The sequence below is a fragment of the Pelophylax lessonae genome (genome assembly GCF_965119305.1).
Source record: "Pelophylax lessonae genome assembly, chromosome: 6".
Taxonomy (NCBI): domain Eukaryota; kingdom Metazoa; phylum Chordata; class Amphibia; order Anura; family Ranidae; genus Pelophylax; species Pelophylax lessonae.
Genome location: NC_138773.1, coordinates 196,893,628 through 196,905,999, shown reverse-complemented (window position 1 = coordinate 196,905,999; position 12,372 = coordinate 196,893,628). Strand labels below are relative to the sequence as shown.

General features: G+C 39.6%; 1 protein-coding gene across 3 annotated transcripts in view; it reads right to left on the bottom strand.

Annotated features, from left to right (window-relative positions):
* PARD3B (par-3 family cell polarity regulator beta) overlaps nucleotides 1-12,372 on the bottom strand; it is a 2,025,707-nt gene that overhangs the window by 1,149,920 nt on the left and 863,415 nt on the right. The gene's annotated exons all lie outside the window — the stretch shown is intronic.

Genomic DNA, 12,372 nt, shown 5'->3' with positions numbered 1-12,372 from the left:
AAACTGCAACCTACCTGAAGTGCCCAGAAGTACAAGGTGTTCAGTACTCAGACATGGCCAAGGTAAGGAAAGCTGAAACCCGACCACCACTGAACAAGGCACATAAGTTGAAACGTCAAGACTTGGCCAAGAAATATCTAAAGACAGATTTTTCAAAGGTTTTATGGACTGATAGGATGAGTGGGACTCTTGACGGACCAGATGGATGGGCCTGTGGCTGGATCAGAAACAGGCACAGAGCCCCACTTCAACTCAGACCCCAGCAAGGTGGTGGTGGAGTACTGATATGGGCTGGTATTATTAAAGATGAGCTAGTTGGACCTTTCCGGGTTAAAGATGGACTCAAAATCAATTTCCCAAACCTGCTGTTGGGTTTTTTTGGTCAATACTTTTTCCTTTTTATTACACATAGTTTAATTTCTGAACTTATTTGTTTTGGTTTCTTTGTATGTATGTATGCAATGGGTTGTTAACAACATTTGGTGAAAATTTCATGTCAATAGCACCTTTAGAAATATATTTACCTAGAAAAATGATGACGTGTTCAATACTTATTTTATCCACTGTATATCTATATCTCATGACCCAGTGCCACATCCACACACCTTAAAGCATCACATCCATAATGCTTAACAGCATCCACCCTATACTATATTTGTGTAAATTAGCAATTATTCCTTTCACCTTTAAATCTGTTTCCACATAAACGAATTGACACCTTGAGGCAGTTTATACATAAAATAACACAAGATGTAGAAAGTCTGACTAACTCTAAATGCAGAATAAAGCAGCTTTTTGTGTTTTTGCAGTCTACCATTTGCTGGAAATTGGAAGATATTTTGCAAGGACGTGTGCTGATTTTCACATAAATCATTGCTAGATCTTTGTAGGTTTATTTCATGAAAGGACAGCGGTGGGTTTTTCTGCAATTGCAGTGGCTCTAAGCCATGTATAAGAGTTCTTTAAAGCATGAAAATAAGTCAGGCAAGGCATATCAATACGTCACAGTCACTGAACCATAATCCACAGTCTTGAATCTGGACATGCTGCTCCTATTATTTATAGGCACAGCTAAAAGTTTGACACTGGTGCACTTGGACCAGCCATGGCCGTACAGAAAAACAATATAAATTCTGGAAAGCACAGTTTCAGCATGTCTAAGCGAGAACTTTGAACAATGGCATGTCTCCTGTAAATCAGACTTTCATGACACTATGGCTGAGTCTGGATGCTGTAACCAACCCAAATTGCTTCAAACCGAATTTCGGGCTTTGAGGTAATTGTTACAATATAACCTGCAGACTACTTACTGCAGAATGGCAATATAGAGCAATTAAAAACTGCTACATTCAGACAATATCAATTAGCATTACACAATGATATCTTTGTTTAAGTAGAATTTTCTGAACAGCAAAGTAACATTTAAGAAAACATATCAGCATCCTACTTACATTTCTCAATGAAAAGATGCCTAAACTCCAAAAAAATAAATGTATTATATTGTGGCATGTCAGCCCTTAGAGATATTTAGATATATTTCCCTTTTCAATCTTTTAATCTGGTGATACTGCCAATACCTTTTTCTTTTTCAGTCTTTTATTCTGGGGATTCTGCCAATACCCCATATCCTGTCCTAGGGTTACAATGTCCAATCACAGCATTGTATTCCTACAGTGCTCTCCCGATTTTGACTACAGAACCCCTAACCCACCCGCCCACTTCCCAAATGTCATGACATAAGGAAGATGTCTTCTGTAGTTTAAAGAGGATAACTTGAAAGTCTGATAAAATTGTTTGATATTTTGGTTTAGTATGCAGCAATTTAAACAGGATTCTGGCTATCTAGCAGGGTCAAAAGAAGCTGTTTCCATAGCCTAAACAATAAAGCAAATGCAGCAACTACATCTAAGGACTTGTAACTTGCAATAAAAATAATTTCTGTTCTTGGGTTTAGATTGGTTGATGGCTAAGTACTAGTTTTGGAGCAAAGTACATTTGCTGCCTTATAGGGCCCCATATGTAAAGAATTTGTTGAATCAAATTGGCATGCAATTGGCAATATGCATAAAAGTAATTTGTTATGCAAACAACAATATGTATAAAAATAATTTTTAAAGTTTATTTGTCTACAGTTCATATGCCTTAACTGAGATACAAAGATGTTTAGACAAAGCTATTTGTTTTTCTGTTCAAAAGTGTACCTAATACTTAACAAAGCTTAGCTAATCTATTCAGTATTATTATAAAAGAAAAATTACCGGTAATACACATTATATCAATACATCTTTCTTATGATTAAACAACATAACAGATGCAAGGTGTATAAAAACAGGATTCAGAAAATTTAGTAAATTGGGTGTATTGGTAATGGAGGAAAATGCAAGACCCTCCACACTGCAGAAATAAAAATACAGTGCTGAATTACAATAGGGGAAAAAAAAAAAAAAAAAACAGTGAAGTTATACACAAAATATACATTTATTCATATCTGGATATATTTTCTGCTATGGGTTTGTTCTTATTACTAAAACTTAAGTATTTACTAGGAACAATATCAAAATTAAGTCTTCTTCTAAGGCTCGGTTCACACTGGGGCGGCACGACTCCTTACTACTTCGGGGGCGACTTGTGCATTCCCATGCACCACGACTTCGGAGCGATTTGCATGGACTTCACATAATGGAAGTCTATGCAAGTCGCTCCAAGGTCGCCACGAAGTAGTACAGGACCCTTTTTCTAAGTCGGAGCGACTTGTATAGCTCCTATTAGAACGGGTCCTGTAGCAGTCAATGGACCGCGAGGGAGCGCGACTTGTCAGGCTGACAAGTCGCGCTAGTGTGGATCGAGTCTAACTGTAAACTACATGAGAAATGGATCCACATAAAAAAAACAACAATAAAGACAAAAAGGAAAAAAAAATAGAAATAAATAAAAAAGTAAAGAAATGAATTATGAACAAAGTACAAAATGTTCCTATATTGATTCTAATCAATATCATGACAACGGCTGCTTAAATTGTTAATGGAATAATTGCATCTGCCATGAACATACCTGTATACATTAATCTAGCATAAAAATCACTGTAAAACTGAGTCTGCCATAATCATCACTGTACAATTGAACCTGCCTAAACAGTCAAGTGTGATTTGAAGGAAATGTGATTTGATTAATTTGGGAAAATATCTGGACTTTAGTCTACACTAGAGGTAGGTAATGGGTGCTTTGAACTGTAGCGGGGTCAGTCCTTCCCTCTTCTAATTAAGAAGAGACAAGGACTTACTACACTGTGCAGGAGCAGCCAGTCAAGTATGCCAAAAAGTTCATCCAAGGCCTGGTCTAATCAAAGATGAGAGATGTCTCCTCGTTAGTTGTTCTCATGAAGTTATCTCTCCATCTATACCTACGCTATCATTTAAAATTATTAAAACAAATATTTCAGATAAGTTTGAGATTGTTAACTTGTTTTTGTTTATCCTGTTTTAGTTAAATGCATACTTTTCTACACCTTTAGGAAAATAAACTTTTAGTGATGATCATCACAACTCTCTGGAAAGTTAAAAAAAAAAAAAAACAGTTACATGTACTGTATTCTATCCCATGCATGTATGTATGTATGACTACACTCATTACCTTTGAGAAGGTCTCCAATTTTTTACACAACATTATAGAATGTATCTAAGACCTTTTGTTGTGAACAATTTAATTTATGAAAATGAACTTGGCTTGTCAGAAATAAAATTTGCATTGTATGAGAATAAATAGTCATCACATCTGAAGGAGTCCAGAAAAAAAATGATGGCACAAAACCTTCAATATTAATTTACTGATTTCTTATTAGGTATTGTTTTTTTCAGCAGAGAGAGCAACAATCCTACAAGAAAGAGCTAGCAGTTTGGCAAAATTATATTTTTAGATAATAAGTATTTGTTGATGAAATTTGACGAGGTTTCTCAGTTTTCTGTAAGGATTTGGAACACAGGAAAAAAATAGCGTGCAACAGCAAGAACCCATTTGACAGTAAAATAATCAATTCCATACTACATGCCATTTGCTAGCCTAACTCAGTGACGTCTAAGAAGAGGATTGTAATAATGAACACTTCTTAAAAGAGGATACCATTTACACATCTAGATATTTATTCTGAGCTAAAACTTTGTTGAAGTTGAAGACCTCATGCTATTAGGAACTACTGCAAACAAACACTACAAATCATTTAAGCCCCCGTTCACACTGGGGCGCCGCGACCTCGGAGCGGCCGCCACGGACTTCATAACATTGAAGTCTATGGCGGTCGCCTCCTGGTCGCCCCAAAGAAGCTCCGGACCCTTTTTCTGAGTCGGAGCGACTTGTGTTGCTCCTATCAGAACGGGTCCGCAGCTTCCCTATGGGAGGCGACCTGCGGTTTGAATGCTGTTTCAAACACCTAGGAACCTCTCAGGTCTACACTCAGCAATCTTAGCAATGTCTTAGCAATGTCTAAACCACTGTATGGTCTTGGCCACCATGCTGCAACTCAGTTTCAGGGTATTGGCAATCTTCTTATAGCCTAGCCATCTTTATGCAGAGCAACAATTCTTTTTTTTTAGATCCTTAGAGAGTTCTTTGCCATGAGGTGCCATGTTGAAATTCCAGTAACCAGTATGAGAGAGTGAGAGTTTAACACACCTGCTCCCCATTCACACCTAGGACCTTGTAGCACTAATACAATGACACCGGGGAGGGAAAATGGTTAATTGGGCCAAATTTTGACATTTTTCACTTAGGGGTGTACTTCCTTTTGTTGTCAGTGGTTTAGACATTAATGGCTGTGTGTTGAGTTATTTTGAGGGGACAGAAAATTTACACTGTTATACAAACTGTGCACTCACTACTTTACATTGTAGCAAAGTGTAATTTCTTCACATGAAAAGATATTATAAAATATTTACAAAAATGTGAGGGGTGTACTCACTTTTGTGAGATACTGTATGTACTATATATAGTATATGAATATATCCTGTGTGTGTGTATACACACATACATGTGTGTTTGAGCTTTGGGGTTGCACACCCTAATGCAATAGGCTGCGCACATCTATGGTTACTAGGCTGGACAGCTTCACTACAGTAACCACTGTTAATATACAAAAAGTTTATTCACAGTAAAAGTAGTAGAAAAAAACTGTTGATACGTTTCATGCTGAACTAACGCTTACTCATGACGCAATGTGTTATGGATGCATTATGAGGAAGCATTAGTTCAGCATGAAACGTATGAGCAGTTTTTTCCCCTACTTTCTTTTGGTGGTATTTGATCACATGTGCAATTTTAATTTTTTTGCGCTATAAACAAAAAAATAGCGACAATTCTGAAAAAAAAAAAACAATATCTTTCAAATTCTGTTATATAACATTCCTAAAAAAAATTAAATAAAAAAATCTAATTTTTTCATCCTTTTAGGCCAATTTTTATTCTGCTACATATTTTTGGTAAAAAAAAAAAACTCAATCGGCGTTATTTGATTGGTTTGCGCAAAAGTTATCACGTCTACAAGCTAGGGGAAAGATTTATGTAATTTTATTTTTTACTAGTAATGGCGACGATCTGCGATTTTTAGTGGGACTGCGACATTGCGGCGGACAGATCGGACCCCTAACTGACATTTTTTACACTTTTGGGGGGACCAGTGACATTACTATAGTAATCCGTGCTAAAAATATGCATTGTTACTGTAATAATGACATTGGCAGGGATGGGGTTAACCTAGTGGGTGATCAAGGGGCTAAATGTAAGCCTAAGGGAGTGTTTACTAACTGTGGGGGGATGGGCTTTTGAAATGACCATAGAGACCTGTGATCCTTTTGATTTTTACTTTTTTTTTGGGGGAATTTCATATAAAAAAATGTGAAAAATATTGTTATTTTTGCAAAATTTACGCTCTTTTTTTGTTTATAGCGCGTGATCAAAAAATCGCACAGGTGATCAAATACCACCAAAAGAAAGCTCTGTTTGTGGGAAAAAAAGGACGTCAAATTCGTTTAGGTACAGCGTCGCACGACCGCGCAATTGTCCGTTAAAGTCACGCAGTAAAAAATCGCAAAAAAAACCCTGGTCCTTTAGCAGCCAAATCCTCCGGGGCTTAAGTGGTTAAAGAAGGATCACAGGCGCTCTGTGATAATTCCAGAGAGAAGAACGGTCAGCTATGTTTACAACAGCTACCTGTCCTTCTCTCTCAGCATCGGCATCCCCGCTGGCTAGAGGGGGCTCCTGCCCCCTAGTCCCAGGTTCACGACCGATGTAGTACTATGTCGGTTCACTCAGGAGGGGCTGCCTGCCGCAGTAAAATGGTCCAGAAGCAGTTAATGTCTAACTAAAGACAAAACTGTGTGGAGAGGGATTAGATTGATTGTCAGTTTTTTATTGCTGCCTGTGCCCCCCTTAGGGAGATTCACCCTCTCTGTTTGTTCTGTTTTCTATTATCATTAAAAGTGAAAGTAAAAAAAAATATATACAATTTTGGGTTGTCCCCAGAACAGTAATAGAGGGGAAATCGCCCAATGAGAACACTAGTTCTGGTGACCTGGGGTCCCCAAGGAAGGAAAATCTCCACAATAGGATGCAGATGGTGGGAAAAAAAAAAAAAACACGACAGGGTGATAACCCTCCCTTGCTTCATCCAAAAATAAAATAAAAGTTTTGCCTAGATTTACATTTTAAAGGTGGCTACTGGAGAGTAATTGTCTGGAGTTTCTATTTTCTTATGAACTGAGCCAGCACCCAGAGAATGTGAGTGGCAGATTGGTATGAACCAACCGGGAGCATTGTTCATTCATTTGCTATTAGGCTGGGTTCACATTGTCCAAAGCTCTGAAAAGTGATCCACAGTGGAGTGCAGCTACTCTCAGGTGTTCAGGAGTTGACCCTGTTGTCCCCTTAATGCCTCTTTCTCAAGCCAAGTGGCAGTGTATAATGGTGCTAATGCACTGCACCCACAAGCAAGTGTTTGGCTTACAGTTGTGGCATGGCCCCTTTTGACTTGAATGGCACAGTAGGATAGTCAACTCAATGTGCTGTGTCAAATTTTCCATGGCTGCGATGCAAAATTGTCAGAGCCATGGCATGTGAGTAGCCTCCAGCTGTATTTCAAATTTAAGGTTGGTGGCCAAAGGACAGAAAAACTGGGGCTTAGCCGCAGTCTGTACTGGGCCCCATGATTTCTAGTAGTGGCCCTGCTGATAGAACAGTAAAGAGAATAGCTGATTCCGGTCTGGACACAGCTAGTTCCCCTCGGGGTGTCTGGACTTTTGGGGGACCTAGCCATCGGCTCCCAATGTAAAATATATAACTCTCCATCAGCAATGCACCACAATAATACTATGGTTTATAAAAATACTCTGTCTTATGTTTGTCCACTTGGATGTTTTATTACTGTTTGAATACTACTTTTTGCCTGTAACGATATACAGCTGCAAGAAAAAGTATGTGAACCCTTTGGAATGATATGGATTTCTGCACAAATCGGTCATAAAATGTGATCTGATCATCATCTAAGTCACAACAATAGACAATCACAGTCTGCTTAAACTAATAACACACAAAGAATGAAATGTTGCCATGTTTTTATTGAACACACCATGTAAACATTCACAGTGCAGATGGAAAAAGTATGTGAACCCTTGGATTTAATAACTGGTTGAACCTCCTTTGGCAGCAATAACTTCAACCAAACGTTTCCTGTAGTTGCAGATCAGAAGTGCACAACGGAAAGGAGTAATTCTTGACCATTCCTCTTTACAGAACTGTTTCAGTTCAGCAATATTCTTGGGATGTCTGGTATGAATCGCTTTCTTGAGGTCATGCCACAGCATCTCAATCGGGTTGAGGTCAGGACTCTGACTGTGCCACTTCAGAAAGTGTATTTTCTTCTGTGTAAGCCTGTTGTTGATTTACTTCTATGCTTTGGGTCATTGTCCTGTTGCAACACCCATCTTCTGTTGAGCTTCAGCTGGTAGACAGATGGCCTTAAGTTTTCCTGCAAAATGTCTTGATAAACTTGGGAATTAATTTTTCCTTCGATGATAGCAATCCTTTCAGGCCCTGACGCAGCAAAGCAGCCCTAAACCATGATGCCCCCACCACCATACTTCACAGTCGGGATGAGGTTTTGATGTTAGTGTGCTGTGCCTCTTTTTCGCCACACATAGTGTTGTGTGTTTCTTTGAAACAACTCAACTTTGGTTTCATCTGAAAACCACCTGGAAACAATGGCAAAGCCTGGGGACATACAGAGGCAAAGCAGCTTTCTCTGTACTAGGTTAGGACACCCCCGATTATCCAAAAGATCAGCCCTAATAAATAAAAAAAAAACAGCCTTACAGACTGACCTCCATAGAAACCAGACATCGAAGCCATGTTTACTATTTGCTTCACTAACAGATGTGCCTGCTGAGGGTGCAGTATATACTGTATATAAATTTAACAATATAATAGCGCACACATACACAGAAAAAAGTTGTTTTCAAATCTTGCAAGGCTATTTAAAAACAACTGCTCTTATTAAAGTAAATATGGGGATTTGGTCACACCATATGGCCATACACACACACCACAATTTGTCACAGCGTGGTAGGCATGGTAATTATTATTCTCTGGGTACTCAAGGCTGAAAAAAAAATATCTAAGGCCCTGCCTCAATCCAAATCGCCTAGCATGCATCTTGTCTGCTCTATCGTTCTGCTTTCTGCATGTGTCACTTCTGACAATTAATCTGAACACCAAACAATGCTAGAAGATGGCCCCAGCCCCCTCCAGCACACATCAGGTGACTGCATGTTTTCCTATAAGACTGTGTAGGGGGAATGTGTCCTTTCCCTCCACTTAGGTGTCAGATTACACTCAGGTCTGTGCTGTGCAGTGTGTGACATCAGAGATTCCCACTCCCAGCTTTCTGCAAGCTAAGAAATAGCTTTTGATGTGTGAACCTTGAACAGCTGTACAGTTGAAAGGATTTCAGAAAAACAGATGCAACTTATGTAGGTTTTTTTAATGTAGTTTATATACTTTTTAATCTCTGTATATTACCTGTAGGGGTTACAACCACTTTAAAGCTAAACTCCGGGCACATGTTTATATTTTTTTTCCATGCAGCGAGAATGTGCTAATTTTGTGAAGGGGTGAGCAAAAAGCTGTATACCCATCTGATCCTCCACTCTAGCAGCAAACAGCATTCCCCCACAATCCAGCGGTGGGCTGTTCCTGACATCTTCACATCCAGAGCAGGTCTATGGGCATGATGATTTCAGGAACAGTCTACTGCACAAGACTCAAGGCTGCACACCAAGCGATGGCTCATGATGAAAGGCTTTATTGAACAAGGATGCAATGTACTGCTGTAGACATGTTTCACTAGTAGTAACCAAGCACACTGTGAGTCGTGTGAAACATGTCTACCATCCATTTTGCTGTACCTTGCATCCTTGTTCAATCGTGAGCCATCGCTTGGTGTGCGGCCATTTCTCTTTTATACTGTTTGCGGTGGCGATCTGAGGTCCTGGACCCATGGCTGGCTGTGAAGTTCCAACTGCCTGTTCAGTGTACATCTCTTTCTCTGTGTCTACTGCACAAGACTGCTAGACCACGGGGGGTGGGGGGTGGATAGGTAGGAGTCGCAGGACCTGGTCTTGAACCGGGAGGATTGGAGGATAAAGAAAGTATATCTTTGCTCTCCTCTAGACAAAAATGAGCAGTTAAAAAAACAAAATTGAGTTTAGCTTTAAGCCGTGATTTCAGGGAACAAAATATTCAAAATATAACACTCCTCACAACAGTAATCTAAATGGAAAGAGGGAAAGGGACTTTGAATGTAAAACAAGAAGGGAGAGTATACCAAGTCCCTTTTAAGGAAGGAGTGGGGAGAATAAAACACCAATACAAAAGGAAAGGCTATGTGAGGATATATTGTAACATGATGTAAAGGGACCTCAGAGCTAAAGGGATGAAAAGGAGACCAGAGTACAGCCTGTCTGATTGAATAACTAATAATCAATCTGACATAGAGAAGGACAATATTTCTCCCAATAAATTGGTCCTATAACTTAGAGTTTCTCACCTATGGGAAGTTCCATTCCTAAATAAGACCCTCAAAGTATAAGCAGGGAAAAATCAATGTGCAGGGATCAAGTAACGATTTTCTAAAACTGACGTAAGCCAAATCTGGTGCAGCTCTGCACAGAAACCAATTATCTTCCACATTTTATTACCACAGTTTAACTGTACAAGGTGAAGTTAGAAGCTGATTGGCTACCATGCACAACTGCACCAGATTCTGGGTGCTCCAGTTTTAGTAATCTCCCAATATCAGACCGCCAATGTTGTCCAGGCTAAGGAGGATACATCAGTCAATGACAGGTGGAATATTTATTTTCTATGGAAACTAAGTATTGCACTTTCTACTGAAGTGTAGCTGGAGTCAGCTTACAAGACTGACTCATATGGAGATCCCTTTATGGCTTGGAAATCATTTTTTTTCACACAACAAAACCCAAGTGAAGGAAAAAGAATTCTTCTGGGTTAAAAAACAAAACAAACAAAAAAAAAAAAAAAAAAAAAAAAAAACATGTCTGAGGCTCCTTTCACACGGCCGCTCCGTGTGAAAGGTCCGCTGCGGGACTTTTTTTTTTTTTTCCACGGAGCGGATGACCTTTCTGTCATGCGCTCCGTGTGCCCGCATATCATCCCATCCGTTTGCGGATGATATGCGGACATAATGTATGTCTATGCCACTGCGGATGTCAGCGGATGACACCGCTGACATCCGATTTTCCTTCCTTTCCGTTTTTTACACGGAAGGAAAAATAGGGTTCTGTTCCGTTCATAAAAACGGAACAGAACTGACAGGAGGAAAATCGGGTGTCAGCGGATGGTATTCCGCTGACACCCACAGTGCCATTCACTTACATTGATGTCCGCAAATCATCCGCAAAAAAATAGGATGATTTGCGGACACACGGAAAGCAGCTGAGCGGCCGTGTGAAAGGACCCTAAAGGTGTAAGGAAAGGGATCTGGTAGACAAAGGACCAGTTTTGTGCATTGTCCAAAATTCAGGTTCTGCAGCTCAAACTAAGAGGTAAATAGTCAAACAACAGCAAAAACCAGACTGAGCTGGGGTGTCACAGGGAGATAATGGCCTCACCGTCTCACCCCTTCAAAAAAAGAGGGGGTGTGGGGTTCCCAATAAATAGTTACCTGTAACAAAAGGAATGGTAGCAAGAAAGCTAGAAAAAGATTGGGAAGGAAATCCAAGCGGTATAGGCTAAAAAATGAATATCTTTATTGAAAAAATATATAAAAATTGAACACATCTATCGGCAATAAGTCACAACAAGGACATACATACATTTACTAAAATGAACCAAGTGGTGTAGCAGGTTAAATGACAAAAGCAAACTGAACAATAGACATTTCATAGGCCTGATGATACCATGCTGCGCTGGTTAGGTTGGATGTGATATGGAAGCAACAGTGAACTAAAGTGCTTTACTGGCCACTAGGTGGCATCATGAACGTCTGTGGAAACACTTTCAGCTAAATTCACAGAGCTAACATCCAATCTAATCAGCAATGGTCAAGTGTATGGGTCATTAGAAACCAATTAGATATATTCATGCAATCAAGGTACTGAGCTGCTAATGGAAATCACTGATGAAAGGAATCATAATAACTGGCCAGTTTGTGTAAAAGGAAATTGAAAAAAACATATAGATCATGCAAGCCAATGATCCATCCAGTGAAAAAACAGATTTTTTACATAGTATTACATAGTTAGTGAGGCTGAAAAAAGACACAAGTCCATCCAGTTCAACCTATGATGTGTGTGTGTGTTTGCTTTTAACCGTACATTGTATACCCCTGTATGTTGTGGTCTTTAAGGTGTCCATCCAATAGTTTTTTGAAACTATCAATGCTCCCCGCTGATACGACTGCTTGGGGAAGAGAATTCCACATCCTTACCGCTCTTACAGTGAAGAACCCCTTACACACTTTAAGGTTAAACCGCCTTTCCTCAAGTTTTAGTGAGTGGCCACGTGTCTTATTGTATCTCCTTTCTCTGAATAGATTGTTCCTTATGCTAGGGTCGCCAGTACAGTATTTGTACATTGATATCATATCCCCCCTCAATCGTCTCTTCTCCAGAGAGAATAAGTTCAGTGCTTGTAGTCTTTCCTCATAGCTGATGTCCTCCATTCCCCTAATTATTTTTGTTGCCCTTCTCTGGACTTTCTCCAGTTCCAGCACATCCTTCCTGAGGACCGGTGCCCAGAACTGGACAGCATACTCCAGATGTGGCCGGACCAGAGTCTTGTAGAGTGGAAGAATAATCTCTTTATTTCTGG